The sequence below is a fragment of the Oryzias latipes genome, chromosome 23, assembly GCF_053564925.1.
Source record: "Oryzias latipes strain Hd-rR chromosome 23, Olatipes_Hd-rR_3.1".
NCBI lineage: Eukaryota > Metazoa > Chordata > Actinopteri > Beloniformes > Adrianichthyidae > Oryzias > Oryzias latipes.
The window spans coordinates 8,367,021-8,394,480 of NC_136259.1; the positions used below are offsets into that span (position 1 = coordinate 8,367,021).

Sequence of the window (27,460 nt, forward strand, 5' to 3'; positions counted from 1 at the left end):
GCATATGACGCGCATTCCAATGCGCATTCTTAAACGAACTACTGTCTACTAGCGCATGCCCGCCACCTATAGTTGGGAGATTTCTTGGTGCAAAATGTCGAAACTGTTCAAATCTGGGAAATCTTGCTCCAGGCTTTTTCTTTCACAGCTTTATTCAGATACATGACAGACTTGGAGTCATAGAAATCTGGCCGGGTACAAATTGCACTTTAGTGATTTAAAGTGGACGCCATCCATACGTCACTCCCAAATCTGAGTCCCTGATTGGTCAAAGTTCAACCTGGATTACCTTTCAGCGTCTGTCTATGAAGACTCTCATTCATCCAGGTTGATTCCATCATAGTAGTAGTAGTAGTCGCCTACTAGTATGACTTTTGGACGCATGTTTTATATGTAGAGGTTAAAAAACCGACTTAGTTTTGAACACAAAAGCCTGAAACTCGCATTATTGCGCGTTTACATCGACTTTTCATCAAAAGTGATGGCTTGAATGCATCTTGCTAAAAGCGGTGTGAATGTAGTGTGAAAGTGTGTGCAATCTAATGCTTGTGATGCCTGTGGGCGGAGCTAACCTTTATTTTAAGGGCTCATTCCTGAATTATGGAAGACACAGATAATGTTAAGAGTAAAACTTTGGCTTATTCACTTTGAAGAGCTCTACAAAAGCATTTGTTAACACGTCTCTCTTCAGAGACTCTCCCAGCGCAGTGAGGTTCACCATGTACTGCAGGAGCTGTGTCTGAATGACGGCCGCTATCAGCAGTACTTCCTTCTCTCTGTTAATATGAAAAATATCATAAAGTTACGGACTAGAATAAAGATCAGCTTTTGGACTCAACCCAAAGATCACATCATCAACACACCACTACTGAAGCCTCCTGATTTGTTGACGTGACGTAAATCTTGGCCAACGTTCAGATATTTAGGCCGAACCCAAATTGCTTCCCTACCCTGATGGCTCCTCCCCTTTTGCTCCAATTGTTGGGGCATTTGAAGCTATAGTGGTGTTCGATGGTGTTTTATAAAGGGGGAGCCGTAACGATGATAGGGTGATCCGTGTCGCGCTGTGATGCAGAGGAGAGACGCATATCTTTATGGGGGTGTGGTCAGAAGCACAGAAGTTTCAACCTAAATGTAAGTATTGAGTTTTTGTTTTGCCGTGACTTTTTATAGGTATAAAGCCGATGTTGTTATGTGTTTTCCAAAAGATGACAGAGATGACCGGCTACCGTTGATGACATCATCAGGTGATAGTAACGTCCCAGCATTTTTTCCAATACCTCTCCACTTGGAGGGATAGATGTTGGGGTAGGGAGAAGCCGTATGGGTAGGGAAGCAATTCGGATTCAGCCTTAAACTCTGGAAACAGTGCATTGAAATGCACAAACCTGCTGCTTTTGTCACCTATTTTCTTCTTTGGTCAATGGAAGGTGGCTGCCGATTCACACCAGGGTTTACTTGCAAGCAACCCGACACCCTCGTTTCCACAAGGACCAGAACTGACTCGAGTTTAGAGCTTTTACACTCGACAAATGGCACAAACTAAGCCAGGAAATCATCTCCAGCGTGGACCAAACAGCTCAGCATAGATGCACCCTCAGGGTACTTAAACATGGAGGAGCTGTAATAGCTTGTTTCAGAAGGGGGTTCAACATGAGGTCAACAAAGGATCGCATAAAAGATACATTATACCTGTAAATAAATAAAGACTACTCTACTACGGCGCAGGTCAACCTTGTTTTTTATTATTTTTATGGTTAATGCTTTTAGTGTTGTTCTGCCATGTTACAGCAGAAAGTATAATTTAGGATTGCACTGCAATGTTTTAAATGATGGTTCAGAGTCGGGGCAAACCAATGACTTTGATTAAATTACTGTAAGTGATGTATTTCATGTTTTCAAGTCCCCTTCTTGAACTTTTCTCAGATTCCTCCTGAATGTTTTACAAAAATGAATAAAAAAAACAATTAAAGAAAAATCACTTTTGTGTTTTCATGACTTCAAAGATCCTCTGTTGCCGTCAACACATTGTCGTAACTATCTACTCTGTTCAAGGTGACTGTTGTCAAGCCCACTTCCTCCTTGAGAAAAGAACAAACATGGAACAGCTCTGGAACAGTGTGACCCCGATGCAGAGCCGGTGCGTCACGGGGAGAAACCCCCAGAGGAGCCGGATCGCGGACGAACGCCGCAGCTTCCTTCGCTTGAGTCCATTCGGTCCCTTCTGCTTATCTCATTCATTTATCCAAAAGCTGAACTGTGTTTACACAAAAAGCAGCGGTGACGCAGAAAGAAAACGCCTCTGCTTGTGGGATCCTGGTTGCCCTAAAAAAAAAAATTCTCTGGAAACGAAATTCTTCAAACCCCCTGGGGATGTTTTTTATCAATGTCCTCCTTTTTTCCTCAGTTTTCTGTGCCAGACATGAAGAAGTCGCACCAACTTGGAAGGATTGTTTTTCATTCTTTCCTTGTTTCAACAGGAAGAAACATCAGAAATCAAATGTCCTGTTTACTGAAACCGATCACTTCCTAGCGATGGGTTTAATTCTCTAACAGGTCACAGAGTTTTTTTCTTTTCTTCATGTTTATGTCTACCCGCCTCCCCTCCTTTTTTGTCCTGTCCTTTTCACCCTGCCTCTTTCTCACCTGCTTGTTTCAACCCCCACCTCGTCCCGCTTGTTTACCTGTTACTCCGTCTCCACGGTGACGGCTCCGGTTGTCACAGTGATCGTGTTGCATCTAGGACAGCTGGTTCAGAGGAAGCATGGGATTTCCAATAACAAACTACTATTGTTCCCAACAGGCCGCCTCTGTGTCGCTCGACTCCGATAACACACCGAAGCTCTCAGAGACAACCGGGGAGAAATACGCGGGAGTCACACCGGGAGGCGAAAGCACAAAATACGAACTGGAACAACAACACTGGGAACGCTGTGTACCCTTGGAAAGCTCATCTGTTCATTTACATGGCTTTAATTGCAGAGAACCATCAGGTGGAGGGTTTGTGGGTGCAGCTGCTCCATCCAGGTGATGCACACAGACATTAAAGGAGCTGCAACAAAAAAGAAGAATCAAATGAGAAATGTAAAATACATCTGCTGCAGACCATAGGTGGAATTTCCCAAACAGTACTTTAAAAAACTCTTCATCAATCCATCCATCCATCTTCTGAACCTTCTGGGTCCCTTATAAGGTTGCTGGAGCCTATCCTAGCTTCCATTGGGATTAACCCCTAGACAGGTTGCACACACACATTCACATCTAGGGACAGTTAGAAAAAAATCCTCAATCGACCAACAAAGGATGTTTTCATATTGTGGGAGAAAACCCAGACATACAAGAGGAGAACGAGCAAAGTCCACCCAGAAAGAATCCGGCAGGGTTTAAACCAGGACCGTCTAGGTGTGAAGTGAGAGTGCTAGCCATTACTCCACGGCGCAGCCCTAACATCAGTGCAGTAATTTATTTGAACCAGGAGAACATAAACACCATTCTAACTGTTGTTTCTCTTTCGGCTTTTTCCCATCAGGGGTCGCCACAGCGAACAAGTCGCATGGTAAACTTGGCAATGTTTTACGCCGGATGCCCTTCCTGACGCAACCTTCTCAAAGCAACCGGGCTTGGGACCGGCACAGAAGTAGAGAAGGGAACAGGGAACAGCCCGGAGTTGAACCCTGGTTTCACGGACGGAAGGCGCTGCAAACCAGCACGAGCTAAACCGGCTCCCAAACACCATTCTAACTAGGGATCGGAAATCGAGTCGGATCACGATCGGAATCGGATGCTGTGTCCCAGCCAGGGATCGGATATTTGTTTTATTCTTATTATCATCAGCGCTATGTATTAAAAATCTTGTTATTAAAAATTTATACTTCACTAGAAGTCAGATCGCAACATTTTATTATCCTAAAGCGCAGCAAAATATGACACCAGTTTGAACTGGAGAAAGGCAAAAACACAGGTTCGGACTTTGGGGCTCAATCACTTTTGTTGTTGCCAGCCATAACTAAATAACGGTCGCTCTTTGGTATACCGTAACTCAACCCAATGTGAATTAGCGGATTCTGGCGTGGTGAAAAAACAGCTTTTTATAATGGCCTTGCACCTATATGCTACTCCTTATGTTAATAAACTGTTCCATATCAGCACAAAGCTGCTTTACTTTGCTTAAGAATCCACTGGATTTACGTAAAATGCAAAAACGTTTGAAGTGTTACTGTAGTCGAAAAACTAGACCTAAAGCTCCGGTGTTAAAGGGTTAAATCCTCGGCCAAACTGGCCTGATTTGCCATGACATTGCATGATTGGTTTGTACTTTTATTGTGGCGGGATGTGGCTCTTCCTCTGCTTTGGAGTGGGCGGGGCCTCACGGCAGCACCTGCTCGCTCAAAGCAAAAATGGTAGAACATTGTGTACTTTGATACTCCGGACACCAGAAAAGTCTCCAGTGACGCCAGGAAAAGCTGCCAGATTTGTCGTTAGTCATTTAAGTCGCCATGGGTTTCTTGAAAGTCTCTAAATATAGCAAAAAAGTTGTCTAGTGGGCAACATTGCAAAGGATTGTATTAAAATTACTTGATATAATCTTTCAGAAATCCCTTTCTGAATTAAATGGCAACACTAATAAATGTGACCGTACAAACTGCTCTCAGTTTTGGTATTTTCTTGGTTTTTTGTTGCTGTCTGGATCTTTTTCTGTGTTGGTTTCCCTTTTACCTCAGGGGAAAATCTGTTAATGTCACTGTTGGTCCATAAGCTTTTGAAATGAAAAAAAAAAATCTTGTGGTGTTCCTCAGGGTTTTGTCCTGGACCCTATGTCATTTATTTATTTTATCCTGGATTTCTCTTATCGTTTTTATTCAGACGACATCCATTTTGCTCATTTACTGGTTTTGTTTTTTAACACTTTGCCTAATATATTGAATTGTTTAACAAGCACTAAATTGAGGTCACCATATTTTTGGGACTATTAGTGGCTCCAGAGTATAAGTTGAAAAAAAAACAAAAAAATAAGAATAAATCAAATATAAGTCGCACTTTTGGAAGAAATTTATTCAACAAAATAATGGAACAAGAACAGACAAATCTTCTTGAAAGGCAAATCATATGAACATATGCATAGTTATTTACATAATCATAGCATAGAGAACATGCTAACCCCAGCGTGGCTAGCTCTGAGCAGCACTCGCTTGCTCTGCCGGCCCCTGGGCAGCGGAGCTCTCCAAGCGGACATCACTCCACTTCCCATCGGGCAGCTGGTTAGCGCACATGTGGGGCCCCCATGGAAACTGCGGGAGACCCATTTGGGGCCCACATTTTCTGCCCACTTTTAAACCATATTGGGCCCACTTGGCAATGCTGGCTGGGTAGCAAGTAGACTACGGTAAACTCTTTATTTAAATTGAAATCATTAAATCCGTAGAATTCTTCATCCTCTGTCTCTTTGGAAAAATTCCTTCAAACCCGGCGTAAGACTGAGCTGCGCCCTCTAGTGGTTGTTTACCTTAAAAAATCGCATGGAAGTTGCACCCCTGGCCAAACAATCCAACACGACTCATTCTTCAGAAAACACTAGCGTTGCACACATGCTGCCTTTAGCTGGATTTAGTCTGAATCGGAGCGCTGTAGATAAACTGAATTTAAATGAACATGTTGACATGAACCTCTGTGTGACTCTGGAAGACATTGGGCCTCTTCACTTGAGGCTTAACATTCTGCATGTTGACAGCAAGTGGATCTATTCCCCCTTTAGCCAGCATTAGAGACAAGCCTTGGCGTGATTAATTCACGGAAATCATGCTTATTTGCTAAGTGCCACATTTTCCCTAAAACAAAGTTTGCAAACAGAGCTTAAGCCCCGAGCCTTATTTGTAAAAAAAAAATTAAAAAAATACATTGGATGGAAATAATGGGTATGAAGCAAAGAGTCTGCAACTTGGATCAGGCTGATGCTGAGTGGCTGAATTTCCCTCTCACGCTGCTGTGCAGAAGAACTCGCTGCCCCTCCAGTTCTGCTGCAGCCAAGCACAAATTCCCACAGGCTTTTTTTCTTTCTTTTTTTTTCTTCTCTGCATCTCGGCCTACCACAGGAAGCTGAGCCGGGTGCTTTAGTTTTTATAGGAAGCAAATGAGCGCACTGCAGTATAACCTGCAGCAGGGAGCTCCGTTTTCTGGCCAAACAGAAATAGGTCATATCCAGCTTCGCAACAGCAAAGTGGAAGCATGATTGAGCAGCAAGGCATCTGATCATGGCCTACTTTCTTCCTCTGGTTGCAACAGGGCTGATTTCAAAAAGTTATGCTGTTCATGAATGAGGCCCTATTGTGATTTTTTATTTTTATTTTTATTAAATCCTATGAAATTGTAAGATTACACTGAATGCAAATTTTCCCTTATTTATATATATTAAGAGGCTAAAATCTTCAGCCTGCTTGAGCATCATACGATCTGCTGATAATTTCTTTGGAGGTCAAGAAGGAGCACATACACAGAAATAAACTCCATAAACCACCTTGCTTTTTCTGCTTTCTGCCAAATCTAAGAGAAAAAAAGAGAGTGAAAGAGCAAAAGTAACAGAAAAATCTCTGGAAAGATACTGACGTGGGTGTTTGTGTGTTCAGGTGGAAGGCAAAAGGTGGTGGCAGACTGAGGACCTGCCAGACTTTTCTTTTCGATATTTTTGGAAAGAAAAAAAAAACATTTTGCTTGGTAGTCAGTGAGTCCAGAGAAACTGAAAAGATTCAACGTTTAAACAAAGTAAATTTGTTGCTTGAAGTTTTGTTGCTGGACCCAAACTGGGTCTGGTTCAGGGTCCTGTACCCTACCACCTTGAATAAACTGACAAAACCATAGCTAAACCAACCAGTTTTGTTTATATATTTTTTTTAATATGTCCTTGCAACTTATATCCTCCCTCATTTTTTCATCTTTTTTTTCCTTCTGGAAACCATTTAGTTTGACATAGTTACCCTGTCCGAGGATATTAGACCAGTGATGGGCAACTCCAGGCCTCGAGGACTGCATTCCTTCTCGTTTTCCAACATACCCCTCTCTGGAATGTTCTACTTAGTTGGACGCACCTGAACCAGCTAATCAGTCTCGAGTAGGGCTCGAATATCTGGAAGTCATACAGACGCATCCCTGGAGCAGGCAATGGGTTGGTTCCTAAACGAACTGATCATAGACACAGGGTACCATATGGTAGTGGGACATTAACCCTTGTGCTATCTTAGATGACCCCACCCTTACATTGATGTGTTCTCCCTACCATGATAAAGGTGGAAAGATTTCATGTAATCCATGGACACCAGTGAAGATCACAAATCATTGAAGAAAAAAGGTTCAGCACACTGTCTAGTGGGTCTAGATGACCCAACTCCCAATGTTAAAGTGCCTAGGATAGCACAAGGGTTACAGCCTTGTTTCCAAGGTTCGCTCCAGTCCGGTATGGTACGTTTTAAAATGGTTCAGGCGACTCAGGTGAAAGTTGGACCGTCACATCGCATCCAGGGTGCAACTCATTTCTCTCCCCTTCGCCTTTGATACTTCGTATATACAAAGCATTTAATGCTGTTTGAGAGAAGATTGCAGGAATACAGCCGCTTTCTTGGCATTTCATTTTGTCGTAGTGACCTGCCAATCAAAAGGTTTCAACAGTAGCTCCGCCTGAACCGACCTGTTCCTTTTTTGTTAAGGACCTACAGCTAACGGGGGCCTAAACATGGTATGATTCGGTCCGGCTTAAAATGGAAACACTCAAAATAATGTACTGGTCTAATGCTGGACTCTTTTTTGCTGTTGACTACATGGTCCATTGTCTTAAACTTTAGTCACAACTCCCCCTATGGGTGGATATGGGCTGTCAAAAGACGGGCAAACTTGTAAGAGCACACTGGTGGCTGCTGAAAATATCAAGGGTGTAGACCACTCGAGGAGCGTGTAGAAACAAGACGTTCATACACATTTTTGTCTTCAGGCATGCTGCAAGCAACAGGTTGGAGTGAATACTTAAACATTACGTAATGGTAAGTTGAGGTGAAATAGGTGAGACACAGGCAGATTGATTGATCACAAGTAGCACAATTACACACAATTACACGGTTAAATGGGCCTCGCACACACAGACTGATTCCTTTACAAGCCCATTCTCCATCTGCGACTACATACTTCTCACATAAACTCTAACATTGCAGCCTTTGCCTCTCAGGACATCATTAAAATCTTCGCTCTCCGTCTGGGGTCCCTCCACTTGGACAATGCTTGAGCAGAATCTGAAAATGACCCGTCTAGTCATACATGGGCTGTTTAACGTTTTACTGAAAGAACTGAAAAATACAGGTTCTTGCACTTGTTTTAAATGAATTTTAGATGATGTCGATGATATTTATACAGGAAATAGTCCATTTGTTTAGTGAATTCTAACTTCTTTTTTTTTTTTAAATCAATGCAATTGTTATTTGAGGAAACCGTGGTTCAGTTGTAGAGCGGTCGACCTCTGATCGAAAGATCACAGGTTTAGCTTCCGCCCTGCAGGCCCAACTGTGTCTGTAACCCTTGTGCTATCCAACTTTAACATTGGGAGTTGGGTCATCTAGACCCAAAGTCATTTTTCTTCAATGATTTTTGATCTTAACTGGTGTCCATGGATTATATGAAATCTTTCCACCTTTATCCACCTTTGTCATGGTAGGGAGAACACCTCAATGTAAGGGTGGGGTCATCTAAGATAGCACAAGGGTTAAACAAGACACTGAACCCCACATTGATCCTGGTGGTTATAGGTTGGTGCTAGTGTAAAGCTACATACAGCATTTGCCGCCTATTCTTTAATGTGCGTTTACCCCATGATGTTCACACTTGACAAGCCGGGAGGGGCTTCCTCTTGTTTATTTATTTGTTTTTTTACTATTTACTAGTGCATGTCCACAATCTACAGTTGGAAGAGGCTTGGTATAATAGGTGAAAACGGTGCAAATCTTGTGATTCATGCAAGAACCACAAAAGGTACCATCATGTCAAGAGAGTGGCCTTGGTTTGTCTTTATTTGAAGACATCGTCAGACTCATTGCCGTGTCTAAATTTGTTTTAGTTTATTTGTTTGGTTAATACGTTTTATAAAGAATATCATAAAGTCAGAAAAAAGTTATAAGAAGTCCCAGTAAAGTCTCTTTTTCTTTTTGCAGGCATTCTGTAAACACATCGTTATCCAAGGTTTTCTATTATTGCTAAGTTTGTGACGTAAAACTTCACCAGATAAACCAGAGACCAGAGATAAACCTGGTTTAACTGGCAAAGTGTGTTCAATGTCCATGTGTTTTGTATGTACAGCCCTGAAACAGGTGTAAAAACATACATAGCTACGCATGAACACAAAAGTTTTGAACGCGAATGCAACATGGACCTCTATTCGAATGCATGTTGCCTAGAGCAATGAGTCTGTAAGAAGGAAGGAAGAGGGAAGGAAGGCAGGGATGCCCAGTTTAGCTTAGTCTGTTCAGTTTAGTTTAGCAATCAGCTATTGTATTTTATAACTGATTTTATGTTTTATACAATTGTGAAGCCCGTTGAGACAACTGTGTTGTAATGTTGGGCTATAGAAATAAAACTGAAGTGAATTGATTTGATTGATTGATTGATTGATTGATGTAGCTCAAGACATTGGAGCCACCATCAGTGTGTGAATGTGTGTGTGCGTGGGTGAATGTGACTTTTTTGGGTCTTCGAGGGAGGTAGCAGAGTGCTGTGTAAATATACACCATTTAGCGTTTTTATTTTGGTAAAATAGGTCTGTCCTGTAAATGGTACCTTGAGTCACAAGAGATCCTGGATAAACAAAGGTTCTTCCACCCTTACTTTCTAACCTTAACACCATTCATCATCCATTCCTTACTCTTTCGTTCGCGTTTTTATTCTCTTTCTTCTACCTGTGCTCTGTCCTTATCTGTTCTTTCCTCTAACCAGTAAATGTTCACCAGTTTCTTCACACCAATTTGTCCTTCTCCTCCATCTACGTATTCCCTCTTCTTGCATGTTTCTTTTTCGTATTCATTCATGCCTCTCTCTTAGAGGTGCCCTCTTCACTTTCTTTCCTCTTGCTCACTTGTTCTCCTCACCCGTCCTACTCCCTCTTTTATCTTTTCTATTGTTAGATATTATCTGGGTCTGGAGATGCCGCAAACTCAACAAGTTACTCGACAGACCCCAACACCACCATTACTAGCATTACCATTTGCTGCAGATTATCCCAACGTTCAATTCAAACCCTTTCTTATGACTCGGTTCTGACCCATATCTGTCCAACACCAGCTTCAACCCGGATCCACAACGCCTAAAAAAAACTGTCCTAGATACGACCGTATACATTTTTCCCCACTTTCCTGTTTGCGGACATGGTGTCCCCTGTGCTTTTCACCCTCCAGGTGTGTCCCTGCTGAAAGGTTATGGGTATCAAATCTGTCCCTGAGCATAATGAATGAAGTTAAAGTGAGCCTGGAAAAAAGGGTGTTGCCTGATATGTGAGATACGGATCCTCGGAGATATATATCTTTTATTGAAACAACGGATTTCCCATCCGCAACCAGATATTAGACGACTGTTATCAGGGTGTCGACAGTCGTATCCCTGTCGTTCCGAACGGATGTGGATCTCCACAGTGACAGAGGATTCTGGCGGCAACCAGCTGCTTTTTTCCCTCGGCAGCGCTTGGTGACACCCTTGTCAGTCAAAAACCAGTGGCTTTGACAAGCAACCGCCCACCTTTCGGTCGATACAGGTCTTAAAAAAGTGACGTCATGCAAATTTAGCATGTAGCACTTCTACGGCGAGCATGTTTCATTTCCCTGCATTTCCTCCGGTGGCCCTCGAGCACACGTGACCTTTCCCCGGCCCCGTTACATATGTGAAGCATGTATAGAAGTACACGCTTTTATCCCACATTCGGCCATTTAATATTCAACATGAGCTATATTTATATATGTAATAAAAAACAATCTCTTAATGGAAGGGATTCTTAGCCTGGAGGGAGTTCAAAGGTAGGACAGAGTGCATATTCAGGTCACTAGGGGCTCCGGAGAAAATCTTCTTTGCCTCATATCGGTGTTGTACTACACCCACATGTATGACATCCATAGTAAAGGGATTAGTAACCTGTGATGGTTCAGTACATTGAATAATGTTAACCCAATCAAGTAATACAACTGAATCGGATTAACACTGTCTACTGGGACTAGAAAAGACTTTAATTGAATAAAAATTCCAATTGATATTTGTTTGTTTTGTAGCATTTGTGTAGAAAAATCCATGAACTTCACTTCTATATGGACTACAGCTTGCGCCAGGGCCTTAAATCTTTAAATCTACTTTATGCGGGATTTATTTCGCTAAATACTGAAGAAAATACTTCTATATTTGTCTATTATAATAATGACGATTTAAACAATCAACTTCAGTCTAGCTATGTCTTATTATTGCTGTATTTTGCATTTTTTGCTACATGGATCAAATCAAAATTTGACTTTTTTGGTGCATTAATACTTTTTTCTGGCTTTCATGAGCTTTAGTGACATGATATATTAGTATTTTATTTCGGATATATGCTTTAAAGACTAGATTAAAAAAAGAAAAGAAAATAATAATAATAATAATAATAATAATAATAATAATAATAATAATAATAATAATAATAATAATAATAATAATAATAATAATAATAAAAAACAGTGGTGTCCAAACTTTTCGTCAAGAGGGCCAGATTTGGTGAGGTGAAAACCTGTGAGGTCCAACCCTTTGGCCTGCATTCTTTGAACCCTTATAAAAAAATTAAATGCAATTTAACTACTTAATGATTTTTTTTAAAAATGGGACAGTTGTTATTTCTTTATTTATAGCAGTAATAAACTCAATACATTTTTACCAAAGTTACTGGGAATTTCTAATTTGAAGACTGATTGTTGCAACTGGTTTACAATGGCTTATAATGTAATTCAACCAATCATAATCAAGAAATCTTGCACACAGTTCCTGTTCACACAAGTTAGTATTGTGTGTGCACAATACTAACTTGTACTCTAGTGAATACATAGTTAGATAACTATATACACACACATAGATAAATATACACATAGAAACCAACATGGAAACATTGACACATTTGTCATGTCTAAACACTCATTTAATTCCATTTAAATCCTATATGAAATTTACGCTGATATTTTAACAGATCTAATATAATCAGTTTTTAATATTGGGGTTTGAAGCAAAGATGTTAAAAAATTGTTATATTTTAAAATGGTCAAAATGAATGTTTTTTATGACTTCCACCCCAACATCTGACCCTACATTTCATGTTTTTTTTCATGGTTTTGCATTCTTCTGCAAAAATGTATGTGTCTGCTGTCCTGCTTTGAACCATTAATACCATCCCTTCCTAAATTGCAGTGGATGCGGTTTATTGTCTCCTCGACAAAAAGTGAATGAAATGATAAAAAGATTTTTTTGGTGACGTACACAATCAATGATGTTTCAAGTAAATAAGAGTGAACGTCACCCCCTACTGTTTCGATTGACATGTGAGCCATGCGTGAGCAATGAGGGTAAAAAGAGTTACTGAGCAGAGCCAGGAACAATGAGCAGACCCCCTGTGGTGCTGTCGACGGGGGGTAACTAAACTATCTGTGTACTGTCCTAGCAACACCACGGTTTCACCCAACAACTTCTTCTTCTTTGCTCTTCTGGTCCACGTTGCTCTTATTCTGTGAATTGTGTAGCAAGCACAAGGATCTGTCTTCTTAGTATTTTTCTCAGCACCAACCATACTTTGTCAGTACACAGGTCTTGGAGTCGCTGCGGTGCTATCAACGCCATGATGAGTTTCGTGCAGCATCAACGATGTCTCTACATTTAGATGCAGGACCCACGGTGTCCGGGATCGGCAGATTGACATCCTGTCATTGCCGGGCCCCCGGCAACAGCCCTAATCGAGTGCCCGGGCTGTTACCCCATAATTTCTAACAAACAGACGGGGGCAGTGGGTGGATGGAGGGTGGCAGTCTGTAATCGACCAATCATCAGACAATTTGGGGGACCTTGGAGAGCCTCCTATCAGTGAGTCAGTTATCATGCTGCTGTCTTCCTGTCACTGGACTGCCACCGTCCAACCTCCAAATGTGCCCAGGCGGCCGCTAACCATTGTCAAAAAAACACACCGGGTGGTGTGTGAAATGCAACTGCCACCTCCCGATTACAGAAGCCGCCACCTGTCTCATTTGCTGAAAACTTGCATTTAAGTCACAGCGCGGTAGCTGTAATGTAAGGTAAATGTAAAAAAATGTTATGATGTAAAAATTATTTAAATAACTTCAACCGAAGGCAAGATGAGGCATCATTGAAATGTGTTTTTCATGTCTTATAATGCCTATAATTTCCCTGTTATCGTGTGAGTGAGTGTGTGTGTAGGTGTGTGTGTGTGTGTGTGTGTTTAGGCACGCACATGCAATGCGGAGGGGAAAAATGAAATGTGTTTTGGACTGACTGGAGGATTAGGGGGTTGCGTGTGTGCTCGTAAGCGATCTTCCATATGTTTGCATGTTTGTTTGCCGGCTTGCGTGAGCTTCGCCTCATGTGATTGAAGGAGTCATGACTAGCCAGCGTTGCTCATGCTGACTAAAAATAGAGGTTTAGTTATCGGCTCAGTGAACTGCTCAGCAACTGCTTAATAATTCAGGACCTGGAAAAAGCTGATGACTGCCGTTTTCTGCCCCCCCCACTACTCTCGTCTGTTTTTATTTATTTGTTTTTGTTTTCAGTGCATGAAGTGGTGGAGTGATATAAGCCCTGCGTCATCACCGAGTTCATGTCACTGTGTCAGCCCCTTGCCTCTAGATAATATTAATATTGTTGGCTCCCCTCGGATCACGCTCCCTGTGAATCACGGCGAACGTCAGAGGAGCAGTGTACTGTCAAACGCTTATAAAGTAGACCTTCCTAGTACTTAAATTGACTATGACAAACACAATTAAAAGGCATAATCGCTGCTTTTCCTGAACCAAACAATGTTTTTTCTTATGTATAAATGCATGTGCTGTACTTTCCGCACGATCCCTTGTGCTATCTTGTGGGGTCCAGATGACCCCACCCTTACATTGATGTGTTCTGCCTACCATGACAAAGATGGATAAAGGTGAAGATGATTTCATGTAACCCATGGACACAAATGAAGATCACAAATCATTGAAGAAAAAAGGTTCAGCGCACTGTCTAGTGGGGTCCAAATGACGTTGGGAGTGGGGTCATTTGGACCCCACTAGACAGCACAAGGGTCATTAGGCGCACCGTCAACTGAACTGTAATGTTCACATCAGGCTCGGAAACATGTTCAAGTACCATACTATCCCATCACGTAACCGTTGTGCTATCCTAAGAACTTTAACATTGGGAGTTGGGTCATCTAGACCCACTAGACAGTGCTCTGAACCTTTTTTCTTCAATGATTTGTGAACCTCACTGGGGTCCATGGATTACATGAAATCTTTCCACCTTTATCCACCTTTGTCATGGTAGGGAGAACACGTCAATGTAAGGGTGGGGTCATCTAAAATAGCACAAGGGTTAAATGTCGACAACACTAAATCTATTCAGTCAACATGCAGAAACCTCACATGACAACCACCAGCGATGAAGGTCAAACCTCCCCCTGGGGTGCCAGTAATGTTGGAGATTTGTTTTTGACTTGTTTACCCGCTCAGTTTTTTTCTCCTCTCTGCATCTTCTTTTTATCTGGTTAGGTGGTGCGCCCAGCGTGACAATGCATTCATGTTCACGGTGATGAAGGAGCTCCTTTTGTAAGGATGAGAGAAGAGCAGATAAATATAGTTTACTCCTTTCAGGCAAGAGTGGAGTGTAAAAAACAAGTACCGTCAACAAACAAGAGAGTCTGGTGACACTTCGTCAGTGAGTATTTTTAGACCTTGATCCCTGTCCGCCACACAGGTGTTTTGAAGCAGCGGTTGGTTGACAATTAAAACTACATGGAAACGTGTGTTCTGGATTGCGAAATTACATATCTTGCTAACAATTTATGACGAAGGAATGTTTAGCTGTCTAATGGCAGAGCAGAAAAGATGTTATGTTGATGCTGAAGAGGTGCAGTCTTCTAAATTAGGGGTGTGTTTTTCTGCAAACTAAAGGGCCAATCCCACCTACAAATCACTCAACGCAAAAACATATTAAGGATCACGACAATTAAAAAAGCAAAATATTACAAAAAAATTGGATTGTAGAAATCAAAACAAAAATACAGACAATAAAACACAGAATTTCAAAGAAAATAAATTGAATAAAAATGTAACAATTCGCGGTAAAACGTAAATCTCCAGAAATAAAAATGAGATATTAAAAGACGGAACACAATGAGAAACTGGAAAAGGTAGTTACTATGGGTCATCACTGATTGGAGAATGATATCTGATTTTTGGCATTTTTGGAGTGTTTAATGCGTCTTCAGTGTCTGCATACTTATCACATTTTAGGATTAGCACAGAGCAAATCCAGTGTCGCTTATTTTTGGGGGAAATGTTGGTCAAACGTCGTGATCCAATTAGCAATGTCCCTTAGATTTCTTTATTTAACTTGTTTTTTAACATGTCCCTTTTGGTTTAATTTTTCTAAAATGTAATTTTTTATTTTTATTTGTTTCGCTTTTTAATATTCGTTGTGATCTAAGAATTGTTTTTGTATTGAGTGATTTGCATACCATTGGCACTTCAAGGCCACCGTACTTGATTGGGTGGAAACAAATCTAGATCAAGAACATGTGGGTTTTTTTTTTTTTTTTTTTTTTTACGTCTGGATTCTCCAAGTCTTAGAATGTTATGGGAAAAAAGATTCATTCCGTTGATTAAATCTTTGAGTCAGAAGTAAAAAAAAAAAAGGTTAAATAGTCCGGGTTTTTTAAGACAAGAAGTTTGTTTTACAAGCTCAATCGTAATTTTTCCAATATTCGTCACAGGCAAGATGTCTGATTTACAGAATAGGGACCAGATGAACCCAACACATTTCCTGAACTGGGTTTGTGCATGTGTCAGTGATGTTGAGAACCGAAGTTTTGTTGATTGGATCTTTTGTCTGTCTGTATACTGATTGGTTGGACTACTTCAGTTATCTTAGCTAAAGATTTTTATGGCTGTATTGTTTATATTTTGCTGATGGGACTTTGTGGTCTATGCACAGAGGGTTAGCGGTTAGCATCCTCACCTCACAGCCAGAGGGTCCTAGTTTGAATCCTGGCCGGGCCCTTTCTGTGTGGAGTTTGTATCTTCTTGTCACGCATGCGTGGGTTTTGTCCGGGAACTCCGGTTTCGTCCAAAAACATGCTTAGGTCAATTGTTCATTCTAAAATGCCCATTTGATGTGTGTGGGTGGGTGGGTGAACCTGCAACAGACTGGCATCCTTTTTAGGGTGTATTCCACCTTCGCCCAACAATAGCTGGGATAGGCTCCAGCAACCCAGTGACCCTCATATGAATTCAACAGGTCCTGACGATGGATGTCTGGCATGTACTAGAACTCTATGATCTCATCTAATCTTTGTGCCAACACTGACAGAAGCCACAAAGCTCAGAGCGACCCACCACTGATCTACATGCTCACCGTAGCCTGACGAGTGGTTCAGGAAGGTCAATGAAAAGGACAGGAACCATCCCAGAGGTGACTCGGGTCATTCGCTGGCACAATCTGTGCCGCACATTTGCCCTCAGTCACACAAACCCACCCTCTCCACCTCTGAACCCTCTGCCCCCATTAAACAGGCAAGCATGTCAGGAATACTCACGTGCGTTTACAGACATGTTTTGTCCCGATGGTGCCATCTGTTTGGCTAATCGGCCGGAGCGGGCAGCACGGTCTTTGTTATTAGCTGGGGCACAGGGCGGGGTCTCCCCGCTGAAAGAACTTCAGAGCATCAGCAACATTCTGCTTCTTTCAGCGGTGAATGCGGCATGAATTCTTGTAACGCGGAAGCATTGTCATCTGACATAATGCTTGCGGGAGCACAGCAGAGGAGGAAGAGGGAGCCCTCATTTTTCACCATGACAGCCTCTCACTTCTATCCAGGCCGCTGTGCTCCATCTGATGGGAAATAAGGTTGAAGGTTGAAACAAAATAGAGCAATTCATTGTCTGGACTGAAATGTACTGTGTTAACAAAGCTGAAGAATAACCATGTATGACAAAACGGAAAGATTCACAGCTAACAGAGGCGTGGCTGATTCAACTACCGTTAAATTAAAATCAAAAACTTCCTTTAAAGCCTGTTTTGATCATTCAGCTTCCTATTCTTTTGCCATGCAAAGACAAAGACATATTTTTATTAGTGTCTCTAAAGAGTCTAATGTAAAACATGTCAGTTAGCTAACAGAAATGAACCGTTATTAAAAAGAGAGGCAAACACAGCCCCTAAGATAATGCAATTGCAACAAATAAAAATCCGTATTGTTTTTTCTTTAATTAAAACGTTTTTGAAATCTTTGATTCTTTCAAGTTATTAATAAAGACAAACTCAATTGAAAACAATATTTTTTCTGCTGAAATACTGCCTTTTGGGAGAGTTATAGGCAATGGTTGTAAAAATAAGTCCTCCTAAACATGTTTTATCGTCTGGTTGAACGGGCAATTAAAGGGTTAAAATGTGTCAGAGCCATCACAGATAGACAGACGCAACAATAATGTAAACTAGGAAAAGTGGACTGTCCCTACTGTGAAACACGGAGGTGGCACTATTATGGTCTGGGCCAGCTTTGCTAAATTTGACACAGGACGTTTTAAATCTAGGCAGGTAAAGTGAAACCCTAAGACTAAAAAGGTGTCCTGGAGAGACGCCCTGCCAAGTGTCTGAAGGTTTTGTCCCAGTCACAGTCTTTCAACCGAAAAATCAAACAAAACACAAACTTAAAACAGCATCCATCCACCCATTTATCCATGCATTTATCAGTCTTTCCATTCAACAATATTCAGAACCCGCTGAATCCCTTTCGGGGTCACAGGGTTCCTGGAGCAACCCCAGCTACTGGTGGGTGTGGTTACACCCTGAACAGGTTCATAAAAACACCCAGATATAAAAATACTGGACCAGAAGTGACTAAAAAATTCCTGATCTAAATCCCATTGAAAGTCTATGAGAAGAGCTGCCTCATCAGCACTGAACTGCACCTTCCACCAGTTCACTGGTGCTGTAAAAAAAAAAATGAAGAACTACTGTATAGTACAGTCACTTTATTTTTCTCTTTTTACCGTCACTTTATTTTTTCGTCTTATCTATTCATTCATCTTCTTCTGTTTATTCCCTTTTGGGGTCACGGGCTGCCGGAGCCTATCCCTGCCACTTGTGGGGGAAGACAGGGTACACCCTGGACAGGTCGCCAATCTGTGGCAGGGTAGAGTGTCCACGATCACACACCCACACCCTCTCACATTCACACCAAGGGACAATTTAGATTAACCAATTAACCTTATGAAAAATGTTTTTAGACGGTAAAGTTTACTTTGACTTGACTTGACTTTGAAATATGCCATCTCAAGAGGCCCCCTATAAAAGTCTGGTGCAGTTTACCCCAGGCAAAGAGGCTAAAAACACCTGGTTACAGGTGTGCAAACTGTTTTAACTGGATTTCTACAAATGCCGACTAATCACTGGACTGGAATTTAACCCCTTCATGTCCGACTTTATTTCTAAATAAATAAAAAATCATTCTTTAATGTTTTTTTTTTCTGGTGATGCTAAATTAAGTGGAGTCCTGGATTTAATAGTATATGGTGAATTAGCGACATATTGCTTGAAAGTGTTGAGGTGTTTCCACTAGTAAGGGTCTCACATTGTGGTTTCAACCTTTTAGGCCCTCCCCACCCTAGGTTCTTGGCTGGGGTGGACACAATTTACTGACGCTAACAAGAATACCAGATACCTGGGCTCTGCCAGGTGGTCAGGAAATGGCGGTGGTTGTTTGTGGTATGGCCACTGTTCCTCAAAATCGTTGTGGGTGGTTGTACTAAGGAGAGACAGCAGTCTAAATAACTGTAAGTCAAGATGACCGATGGGAATGATAACTGATAGTTACATATATCGTTTATTCCAGTGACCGTCTCAAGATGTTATAAAACCAAACATTAAATTCAGGCTACCATCACTTTTGTGTAATGTTGAATACTTCATAAGCAATATCTTACTTTAGTTGGCTGTTCTTTTTTTTATGTTTTCATATTCTAACCTTTTTTGAGTTTAAAGTTAATTTTCTGACCATCTGAGACTTTTGTTTAGCTTACATAGGTACCCAACATTTTGTCCAAATCATTGATCTCTGGTTCCAACAACCTCGTACGCCTATGTGATTAGATTTATGTAACAAGGGGGGATTCTTATGAACCAGATTTTTTTCAAATATAATTTGTGATCAAAATGCCTCCGCTTTGGAAATCTGTACAGAGAGTCGAGGAAAGTTGTGTCTCTTAAAATATGTTCAACTCTGAACGCGTTTTCTGATTGACGGGTGTCCTGATCTCTGCCTCAGTGACAGATCAAGACAGTGACGATTTCTGCTGCAAATCAACCCAATGATTCGTTTGTAGTAAAGTGTATCTAGAGGTATTAAATACATTTTTAGCAGTTCGACAAAATGTTGAGTTGTGCAAGAGAGCCAAAAAGTACAATATATACTGATTGTTGTAAGCTGCTGACGTTTCTTTGTGACTGATGACTGGTTGGAGACACAAGCATGATCGTGACTTTTTTTTTTAAATGACAGTGCAGCTTTTTGATATGTTCGGCGGTCTTTCAGAATTTTTGGTTTGTCTTGGCTAACGTGTAGCGGTGTTGGACTGTGTTTTTTTGTGCGAGTGTGTATTACTAACTAGGTTGGTTGTTAACATACCTACAACAACCTTTGTATTAGCCGTGTTAGACTGTTTTTTAAGTGGCGGACCGTGCATTAAACATCTGGGCCTTCAGTAGTACTATGTCTGAATCGCTTAATCCCTCAGTAAGCATTTTATGATGCAAAAACAAGCTTTGCATTGCATATTGAAAATTCATGTATCCCTATTAAATGCTTCTAAATAGACTGAATAAACAAAACAGTAAACAAGTCTCATTATGCAACTACAGCCAGCAAAAAACAATGAAAATAATCACAGAAATTTGGAATATTATTTATTAGGATATTTATAATTTCATTCATCAAAAAATCAGATTACTTAAAGACAAAATCCATCCTCCTCTATTTCCTCAAAAACAGTTGGATCTGACATATACATTTTTAAAATAGTCCATTCATCAACTGTGCAACTTCTAATTTTTTATTTACTTTTTTAAAACATCGAATGCTTGTAAACAAAATAAAAACTGTCTATAATTGTGTTCAATGGCGAGTAAAAATAATCGTTAGTTTTATTTGGTTGTGATAGTTTTTGATATTACTCTAAATTAAAGAAAAGCAAAAAAACAATATCTACAAGAGCAGAAGGAGCAACTGACCTAGTGGTGTACCTGGCAACCCCACCATTAATGAAGTCAATAGAAAGAGAAATAATGAATTAACCCTTAGATCTTCTTGACATCCATGGGTCATCATCACTTTGAAATCAGATGAGGCCTATTGAGATTACATGTGAGCTCTTAAGGTCAGATGGCACCCATGTGAGATTCATTAGAGCCATCAGAGAGGGGGAAAAAACACTTTAAAGCCAAAGATAAGATCTGGAGGCACAAACAGGATGCATTTGATTTATACCAGAGGGGCTAAATGTACCTCCCATGATCTGCAGTCACTGTAACTGCAAGCTGTCATGAAAGAGGTTTTCATTTTCAAGCGATGTGCAGGTTGTTGCTGGAGGCAATTGCAAAACACAAATATGCAGCTTTCCTTTGCAGGGCAGCAATAAAACTATATCTAGAGTGACCTGCTCTGTAACACTATTGTGTTCCTTTTGTGTGATGCTAGGCGGAGGACTGAGGAAAAATCAATTTTGTGTTGCTCCTAAATGTTTTGCTATCAGGTGTTTGAGAGCAGGTTCCCATTGAGGAAATAAAAGTAGGCTTTTAAAACTCACTGGTCATTGTGTTGTTCGTTTTGAGTCACGCTGTCCTGGCTTTGGACAACCAGCACCCACAGAGTATTCTGTACAGAGTATTAAGTCGAGAAGCAGGAAGACAGCAGTGGGTCATACTGACCCTGTTATGGAAACAAGTGGGAAGAATACAAAAGAGTTGGGGGGTGGGGATGCTCAGGAACATAAAATATATAAGAACAGTTTAGTGTGAGGAAAAGTTAAAGAAATTGAAATTGTGTGTGTACATCGCAACAGGTGCTAAATGCTAACTTCTAAATTTTATAGAAAGGTTGTATTCCACTTTGTCCTGTCACTCTCCCAGTTTTCATTACGTAAGGTTCAAACATTCTTAAAAGAATAAAAATGGCATCAAATACAATTAACAATAAGTCACAAAACAGTATCGCACATCAAGGTAGCATGCTATCATTAACACCAACTCCCTACATTAGAGGAAGTGAGCTATTGTTAGCATTAAATGCAGCATTCTATCACTTGCCTTAAAGGTAGCATGCTATTGTTATCATCACAAGTAGTATACTATTTTTAGCAATGAAAGGAGCATGCTATCCTTAGCATTACAAGTATGTTATTGTTAGCATTAAATATCATGCTTTTGTTAACATCAGAAGTAGTGTATTATCATTAGCACAAAAAGGAGCATGCTATCATTAGCATCAGAAGTAGTGCTGTCATTAAGAATAGAGATAAGGTGATGTTGTTAGCATTAGAAGTCGTGTGCTAGCGTTAGAGCTAGCATGCTATGGTTAGCATTAGAAGTAGTGTGTGAGCGTTAGCATGAGAAGTAGTGTGCTAGTGTTAGAATTTGAGTTAGCATGCTATTGTTAGCATTAAAGGTAGCATTAGATGGAGCATATATTGTCAGAATCAGAAGTAGTGTGCTAGCATTAACTTCAGAGGGAATGTGCTAATGTTAGCATTACAAGAAGTGTGCTATCATTAGCATTAGGAGACGCATGCTATCCTCAGCATCAGAATTAGTCAGTGTGTCCAAATTGGAGGGTGGCATTCTATTTGGGTTGCATTTGTAGGCTGCTTACATCACAGCGCCGCGACAAGTGCTGTCCAAATTCAACGACTCCTTCAAATGCGGCCAACAATTCCGGCCTTCTTTTTCCCGATTTCAAGAATTGGTCTGGTGTATCCATCTATGCTGTCCATATCCCAAGATGCATTGCGGCTGAACCCGGAGATTTACTGACAGAAATGGCGGACTGTGAAGCGGGACCCGGACTTGGAGATAATTACACCTCAAAGATTTTGTTGGATCAAATAATTGAGTGAGTCAAAGACTGAAGTGGTTCAAAGCAACTGTAAAAATAAACTGTTGCTGCAGCTGTCAGTTTGAAAAGGATATAGTGCCAAAACAAGATCTAACCAAGAAAGGGTAAATTACTGCAAAAAGAAAAAAGAACTCTGGTTCGGCTGCGCCTTTGACTATGAAATATTGTTAAGAGAGAGAAACTTCTTGTTACGTCTAATTCAAAGACTACACTTGTTCTACTTGTTCACTGTTTTTCTTTGGTTATTTTTCACTTTTAGGGAATATTCACACCCGAGTTTGCGTGAGCTGTCATAGATGTCGAAGTGAATTATCTAACAAAATGAATTCTGGTGCAGATCAAAGACCAAACTTGTAAGTGTAAAACTGTCCTCATCCATCTTTTACACCGGAATACCCCAGTACAGAGTCACAGGGTTGGAGGAGCCTATCCCTGCTGCTTTAACCCTTCTGCTATCCGAGGCACTTTAACATTGGTAGTGTGGTCATCGATCTAAACCCACAAAACAGTGCGCTGAACCTTTTCTCTTTAATGATTTTTGATTTTCACTGGTGTCCATGGATTACTTGAAATCCTCTTCACCTTTGACCACCTTTGTCATGGTAGGGATAACACGTCCATGTAATTTTGGGTTCACCTGGACCCCATGAGATAGCACAAGGGATAAAGCAAAGGCAGGACACACCTTGAACAGCCAGTCTGTCTCAGAGGCAAAAATTGTTTCCTTATACCACTTTTTCATTCAAATCCAGAATTTGTGCTTCAAGAAAATGATGTACAACCATGTTGTTTAGATTCAGCATTTGACCATTTTCTGATCATTTTCCTTTTGTAAATTTGACAACTGGCTGTAGCTTTCTTACTGGAAATCAATACACAGTGAACAAACTGCCCGCTTTAGTGAGTTCATGTTAATGTTTAGCACTTATTTTTTATTTTTATGTTGGTTTTTTTGTTCTGCTTAGTATTCAAAAAGTCTTCTTAAGTTGAAAACAAAATTTGCTTGTTATAAAAACATATTGTAACACATTTCTAATGAGAAAAACTGGCCTGAATGTAATGTGGGGGATTGTTTCTCTGAAAAGATTGTTAGCTTCTTTGCATGTCTTCAAAGTGTATAGCAGCTCGTGCTTCTAGTGTACTCAACCTAAAGTATAGGGTAAGAGTATCCACATTTATTCAAGTGTTTGGGTGCGTGAATCAAAAAGGCTTTCGGCCAAAAACGTGCCCTCAATGTCAAAGAAAATCTTCCTCTTTCTTTATTGTGTGCGTTTAGAAACAGTTTGAGACAGGCTTTTGTTGCATAATTCCTGTTCTGGTTGTAGTCCATCTGGGAGTTTTGTATTGGCATACACACACACATGTGAGAGCATCTCAGTGTGTAGGCGTGAGCAAGATGGAAAAAGTCGAATGAGTGAAAGCGAGGTTCTTTTCTGTGAAAGTGCATCCACGGCTGTGATCTTTTGGCGTTTTTTTGTGTTTGAATAAAATTTATTTCAGAATGGTTTAAAGCCCAGTTCTCAATGTTTCACCTGTTTGTATTTTTCGTTTGAGGACTTCAGTACTGTTGCATTCCTGTGTGCGTGAGAGGATCTGTCTGTGTGTGGGGGCAGCAGCAAGCTGGTAAGTGGGCTGTTCGCCGCCTTCCATTCTCCTCAATCAGAGACACTTCCGTGCTGTTTGCTATCGGCTCCATTCACAGCCATCACTAAATAGCCTCAGAAACAGGATGTGGGCCAAGCAGGAACTGCTAGTGCTTGGCCACGGTAAAAGCTGACTGGGTTCCAGCGTTATGTAAAAGTGCCAGATCAAGCTGTGTAGTCATTTGGTGGCAGGCTTATTTTACATTTTCAGACATGGACTGAAGCGCAGGAAACTTGCCTGGAGAAACGGAACAACAAACATCAGTCAGACTATAGGAGTGTTTTCAAAGTAGAAAAAAGAAATATAGACAGTATAGGAGGGAAATTCCCAACCTTAATGAGCAACCTTATTTAAAAACACCAAATTTTCAACGTTTTTCCTGATTAATTATTTTTTATTAATGTCATACAAATTTCCGTTGCAGAAGCATTCCAATGCTTGGTTCCAACCAACGCAGTCTTCTGGTTTTTAACCCTTTAACACCTAAGATGTCACTGGCAATACCCCTTGCGCTATCTTGTGGGGTCCAAATGACCCCACTCCCGACGTTAACGTGCCTCAGAGTGCGTATTACTAACTAGGTTGGTTGTTAACGTAGTCACAGTAACCTTTGTATTAGCTGTGTCAGTCTGTTTTTTTAAGGGTTGCATACCAGTGGCGGATCGTGCATTAAACACCTGGGCCTTCCGTAGTACTATGTCTGAATCACTTAACCCCTCAGTAACCCTTGTGCTATCCTAGGCACTTTAACGTTGGGAGTTGGGTCATCGGGACCCCACGAGACAGTGCGCTGAACCTTTTTTCTTCAATGATTTTTGATCTTCATTGGTGTCCATGGATTACATGAAATCTTTCCACCTTTATCCACCTTTGTCATAGTAGGGATAACACGTCAAGGTAAGGGTAGGGTCATCTGGACCCCACAAGATAGCGCAAGGGATACCTAAAAATCGCACACTCTTTGACTCTTCGACGTTATGGATCACTCAAGTATTGCATAAAGCTATGTTAACACCAGCCTTGGAAACTCGTGTTCAAGCGACCCCTTTCAATGAAAAGTCAATATAAACATGCTTAAAAGCGCATTTCAGACTTCTGCGTTAAACACTCTCGCATTCATAAGTAGCTATGCAGGTTTTTTACAACCGTTTTCAAGCTCTACGTATAAAATGCGATGTCCCATAAAGCATCTTCAATCGTAGGTAAATGCACTAATATTGAGATAGTGACAGTTCAGTGTGAACACCATGTGCTCAAAAAGACACTTTTAGCGCTTTTAACGCTTTCTTGATTGTGTTTTATATGCCCAGTGTAAACGTAGCATAATGGTGCAAGGCTGCTTTTCTCTGCGTCAGTATCTACTGGAATTACATTCATTGTTTAAATGGTTGAAGAGTTATACAGTTGAAAGAAATTCAACGCTGAAGCCAAAGCTCTGGTATTAAAGGGCTAAGATGACCGCTGTTCCTCGCATTGGTCGGCCCTAAAGTTCAAACAAACTTTTCTGACACGTCCAAGTAAAAAGGTTAATTCGAGTTTACGAACTTTGGTCAGCACCAAATATGAAACCGCACTGACTATTTATTTTATTCCTTTTTTTATTTTTATTTAACTTTTACTTTACCGAATAAGGCGAATTACGACACAACACAAGACATTTCATAAAATTAAAAAGGCAAAAAGATAAAAAACAACAACTTGTTAATGATTTTATTTCCAGATCTTTCGGAAAAGTGTCAAGACTAAGTCATGACAAGTAGTAGGTGAGTTGTCTTTTACTGAGATTATACTGAAAAGCCATCTTTTCTTTTTCTGTTCTGACACGAGGGATGAACCACGAGTAAATGTCCTGGGAGCGGAAAGATTAAGCTCTATCAGGCCTCTGCTTAAGACCAACACAAACAAAGCAGCCCATTTAGTCCCTAACCTATCAACACCAAGCAATTCATATTTGGCCTGAGTACACTTGATTCTCAAAGTCCAAGTCATTTGTCTAGTTTTATTGCTCCAGTTCACGCTTGGACAAGTGGTTCGTGATTTAGTAAGGGGGGTACAGATTGGTCAACTGCGTCATTGTACAGATCAAGCGAGATCACTAAACACGCATTCCTCATAGCTATGGAACATCCATTAGCTGGTAGGGGGAAAATCAATGGTTGAAATACATTACACCGCCTACGTACAGACTGATCTAAGCACCTAGTGTGAATCAGACCTCACTTCTTTATCACCAATTTGTCCCTCCATCTTGATTTAGCAGACCAGAAACTTTCAACATGTGTACTGTATTTTACAAATCATCGGGCAAACATAAAATCCTTTAATTCTCTCAAAAATAAACATTTCACGATATAATCAGGTGCGCCTTTTGTGTGGATTCTGGTTGTTCTTACTAACTTAGAACTGATTTTATGTGGTGCACAGCGATCAAGAATCTGTCCAAATGTTTAAGTATGACTTTGGTAAACTACAAAGCGGCATGGCTTGATGGATTATTGGAGGATTATGGGTACTGTAGTCGTGTTAAAGTGCAGTCTTGTATTTGACATGTCACAACTGAACAATGTTGAGAGTTATTGTCAATAAAGTTTGACTTATGTGTCATGTTGTTCTCCGCAAAGACATGAACACAGTTCACTAGAAAAACTTCCCATCAACCCCTTTAATCAATCCCCTGCCTCTTGGTCCCTCTAGGCATACTGGGTAGTGTAGTCAAACTACATTATATCACTGATTTTGTTTTACTGAATGCCCCCTTTAATCCGGTGCCCCTTATGGCCAAAAAATACTGTTCATGTCGATGATATGAGGTGTACTTTATAATATATTCTACTTTATATGGAGCAAAGCCAAGCATCCTATCCACTTTCATTATGTTCAAGCAGTTACTTACGCCTGTTTGCATAATTTGGAGTGACATTTCAAACCAAAACAAACAAGACCTATTTGACTCACAATCATCTCCCTTTAGGGCATCTAAAAAAAACCTCATGACAGCACGATGGGAGATTTTGCCATTTTCTTAACTACAAAGTCTTTCACCCAGTCGTTTTTTAAAACGAAAAGATTCAGGCCGTGCACGTGGGCAACAGCTCAGAGCTGTAAAACAAGAGAGGGAAACAAAATTCAGCTGCAACCAAACGTTCGATTAGACAGCTGTCCAGATGTTTCTTTTTCTGGTCATTAACTCTGTGCATGTGGGCTCAGTGGGAGAGCTGACAGCTAACCTCTTGCAAACAGGGCGCCACCTAGTGTTCAAAGCAAGGGCAATATTGACTAAATAAGAGGAATTTCCACTAAATTGATTGAATTTATGGACTTTCAGTCCCGTTTCTGGGGTTTACTCTTTAAAAACATTTCATGTAATGAAAAGATCTTCACACTTGTGGTTTTGTAACCTCAAAAAAACAAATCTGTCCA

General features: G+C 40.6%; 2 long non-coding RNA genes across 2 annotated transcripts in view; one reads left to right on the forward strand and one right to left on the reverse strand.

Moving 5' to 3' along the window:
• The first annotated feature begins 182 nt into the window (after positions 1-182).
• Positions 183-4,646, forward strand: LOC144989397 (uncharacterized). Its single transcript, XR_013653540.1, has 2 exons — positions 183-2,556; positions 2,804-4,646. It is a non-coding gene; the product is annotated as an uncharacterized LOC144989397 (long non-coding RNA).
• The window catches only part of LOC144989398 (uncharacterized), a 38,547-nt gene continuing 14,025 nt past the window's right edge, over positions 2,939-27,460 (reverse strand). The window contains exon 3 of the long non-coding RNA XR_013653541.1: positions 2,939-3,052. This is a non-coding gene — a long non-coding RNA (uncharacterized LOC144989398). The remainder of the gene's footprint in view (positions 3,053-27,460) is intronic.